Raw genomic sequence first — 4,137 nt, 5'->3', positions numbered from 1 at the left:
TAGTTACCACATTTCAGAACAGACAACACAGTAATAGCTTATAAGGTACCCAGTGGAGAGGCCACCTAAGTGTGACAATCCTGCTGAAATACTTTGATCTTTATACAGCGTATGCAGATAAGTGACCGGACGAGATGGGGTGTCGTTGGGGTGCTTCACCTTAAATGCTCTCCACCTGGAATGGGACCTACCCTGAGTGCTTTCCATCGCTATGCACATTATACTCTCTGGTATACATATAAGCAGAGCTCTTAGATGGTCCATGTTAACGATCATTAACTGTCCTAGACTTGTCCTTTACTCTACCTACTGGGACTTTGCATTCTGGGACTTGTAGTATTGGGCTGATAGTGAGGGAAAAACAATACTACAAAAGCCAGAATGAAAAGATGTAAAGCAGGTGTGGATGTCCTGAAGCCCACTCCTCAAACAACACAACTTCTGACCTCTTTATTGTCTATTTCATTTGTCATTTCTAACTTCAAAAGCAGGCAATCATATGTGATATTTGTATAGTGCCTAAATGCCACTGGCATAACCTTGATGCGCCCTAGGTTGCATGGAAGTCCTGCAGGCCATAGTCTGACCCTCCATAGTAAACAGTGTATTGCCTTATTGCACGTCACACGATACATTTGCTAGTTTAAGCAATGTTTGGCAGAGAGGTTTAGTACTGTAGCGTTATGATGAACACGTGTATCTTCTGGGAGCTTTGAGATTTGTTAGTCGCGTGTTTAGGAGCAAGGTCTCAGCCATCTAATATAATTGTTCTTTTATAACACCCTTAATTTCAGAAAATGGGGATTCCAACCTGTGTTGTGCTGCGCTGTCCTGCTTCCAAGACAAATGCCAGACCCCTGGCCTCCCCCACTCACCCATATGGACCCCCAGCACTAAAAGGTGAAGCGAACAGTGTATAAACTCAACTCTCTAGCCCTAAACTAGCTATATGTGTCATGTAGCGCGTAATAATAATAAGTGTTATTTACATAGCACTTTTGTCCAAAGCCCTTTACATAGAACATATGTATATATATCATTATTACCCAATCGAAGCTAGTACTCTTTTACTTGACCTAAGTATACCTTGCCGGAATTTAAACCTGTGACCAGCAGATCAAACGCAGATCACAGCAACGAGCGCTCAACCCACTGAGCTAGTGACCTGCAACTGCAGTACATACTATTGAGGCATGGGTACATTACTGGCAACAGTCCTTTCCTCCCCTATTCGCCTGCTGTTGTGCTGTTACGTGAGGGGCCATCTCTAGAAGGCCCGAGTACCACTTTCTCCTTGCCCAATCCAGAGCAATCAGGATCATGGTCTTCCCAAACTTCCTCAATCTCCAGATTATGTGAAGAATGACGGGGACAGGAGGAAACACGTAGAGGACACTTCCTGTCCACTACGAACGCATCCCCTAGTGTTCCTCTTTGGGGATAATCCCTGGACCAGAACTGCTCGCATCCTGTTGACACTGGTCCTGAACAAATCCACCTGAGGGTTTCCCCAAAGAGCAAAGATCTCTAGAATGACTTCCTGAGATAGCTCCCACTAGTGGGAGATCTTACTCTGCCTGCTCAGAGCATTCGCTGCTGTGTTTTCTTCTCTGGCTAAATGAACTGCCAGAAGAGACATTCCTTCTCTCAGTGCCCAAAACCAGAGCTGCATTGCCTCTCTGCACAGGGGCAGCAATTCCACGCCTCCCCTCATTGAGGTAGTGCATGGGCACTGTGTTGTTCTCCACTATCAGGACACTTTCCCCCCGTATTGAGGGCAGGAAGGCCTTCAGCGCTAGTCGGATTGCCCTCAACTTCAAAAAGTTTGAAATGGAGTCTGGACTCTGAGATCAGTGTCCGCTTACTGAAATATCTTTCATGTGTGCTCCCAACCTGTGACAGAGGCGTCTGTCACAACTGTCCATCTCCAGCCATGGTTGCTAAAGCGTTCTCCTTTCATCACATTCTCTCGGCAGGCCCACCAAAGGAGTTCCTGGGCAACCTTTGTCGGGACCTGAACAAGATCTGTTATCCTGAGAGAGAATTGAGACTACTGGGATCAGAGTGCCCACTGAAGAGATCTCATTCTCAGACGGGCTTCTGGCACCAGAAAAATGCAGGATGCCATGAGGCTGAGCAACCTTAGGAAGTCGAAGGCCGGGCGATGTATGCACTCTGACATTTTTGGACCATCTGTGAGAGATGTTGAGCCCTCAACTCGGGTGGCAAAGCCTTTCCCTGTGCTGAATCCAGGACTGCTCCAATAAATTGAAGCTTCTATGAAAGTGTCAAGAGGGACTTCTTGAAGTTCAGGGAGAAGTTCAGCCCGTGGAGGAAGCGGCTAGGCGATTCTGAGGCTGTTCCAGAGAGCAAGCTCTGATCAACCAGTCGTCGAGGTAGGGGTAGATGTGAATCCCCTCCCTCAGACTTGCTGCCACCAAATGCCATAAACTTGGTGGAGACCCTCGGGGATGAGGTGAGCCTAAACGGCAGAACCCAAAACTGGTTATGAGAACTGCCAACCGCAAACCTCAGGCACTTTGTGCTTCTGATGGATGGGCACATGAAAGTAAGCATCCTGAAGGTCCAATTACACCTACCAATCCTGGAGTCGAAGGCCGTGAAGGATCTGCAAAAGATTTACAACTTGTCCTTACTGAGGAACTTGTTCAAGCATCTGAAGTCCAAGATGGGTTGCACTCCTCTGTCCTTCTTGAAGTAGAGAGAATACCAACCTTGGATATCTCCAATGCAGGTACCCGCTTTATTGCAACTTTCTCCAACAGGATGAGAATCTCCTGTTGGAGGAGCGGATCTGGAACCAAGGTATATCTGGCTTTCAGGAAGAAATTTGGGGGTTTCTTTAGAAATGGAAGTTAGTAACCGTCAGCAAACTTTGTAGCACCCATGTATCTGAAGCTATGCTTTGCCAACTCTGGAGTTGCTGCAACAGTTTGCCTCCTACCACAGACTTCTGGGTGAGAGTCATTTTGCTGCTCAACTTGCAGCTCAGGGTAATTCAGCAGGTGTTGCACGGGAGTTCTACCTCCTCTGCCTCTGGCTACACGAGGAGCCCTCCTTTGACCCCTTTGTGATAACTGTTCTTTGTGAGAACTGTCTAGAGATGGAAGAATAAAAACAAAAAGGGTGTCCTCTTCACCCTTGACTTACGGGTGGCCCTTGTTGTCGGATTGCCACCCCTAAAGATTTAGCTTTTGCCATTGAAGCCTGCAGGTTCTACAAGCTGTTGTCAGCCTTTGCGACAAAAAGTAAGTACCATCAAAGGGCATGTCCAGCAAACGTGTTTGGACAAACACCAAAAAACTTGACTCTGAGCCATGATTTTAGCACAGTACTGTCAGCCATAGATCTAATTACTGAATCCACAGTATGCAGACTAGACTGTAAGTCGTACCTCATGGCATCCTTCCCATCTTGGATTAGGTTTAAAAACCTATCCGCTTCTTCTCCCTCTGGTATATGGTCTGCTGCAATGGTTGGTAATCTCCAAAGAGTTTGTGTGTACTTCGCCAAGGCACTTGTAGCATTGGTCGATTTCAGTGTCATGCTTCCTGCACTAATGATTCTCTTATCCAATATCCAACCAGTCAACCTTCCTATGATCCTGGTCAGCAGGAGTTGAAGGGTAAGCCGCAGACTTCGAGGATACTGTTGCTGCCTGAACCACCAGACTCTATGGTGTTGTGTGCCTGCTGAGGAAGGATCTACTGAAGCAGTTCAAGTACTTTAGTGAACAGTTTATTTACAGGGGGTATGGAATATGGCTTCAGAAAATTGTCCATTACCCTCACCCTTAAAGCAGCATGAAAAGGTAACAAAGCTTCCTTTATTGGACCACGATCTAAAATATCAATAAGGTCATCCGTTTCCACAATTGCAGTGGGTTTTGACCATCCTAAATACTCAGCAACTTTACTTATTACTGACCTATAGGAAGGATCAGAATATCCAGCCACCTCTGCGTTCCAAAAGTCACTGGCGATTTCTCCCAACTGCTGGTCTCTTTTAGTGTCTCTACCAGATTTTGCATTATAGATTCTGGAAATATAAGCTCTTCTGGGACATTGGGTGTTCCAAACTCACACCCAAATGGAGCTTGGTCTTCCTCCTCATCTT

The sequence above is a fragment of the Ambystoma mexicanum genome, chromosome 10 (assembly GCF_040938575.1).
Source record: "Ambystoma mexicanum isolate Mex_15411 chromosome 10, UKY_AmexF1_1, whole genome shotgun sequence".
NCBI classification, from domain to species: Eukaryota; Metazoa; Chordata; class Amphibia; order Caudata; family Ambystomatidae; genus Ambystoma; species Ambystoma mexicanum.
The sequence above is the reverse complement of the archived record's forward strand: the minus strand, read 5'-3'. Positions refer to the sequence as shown.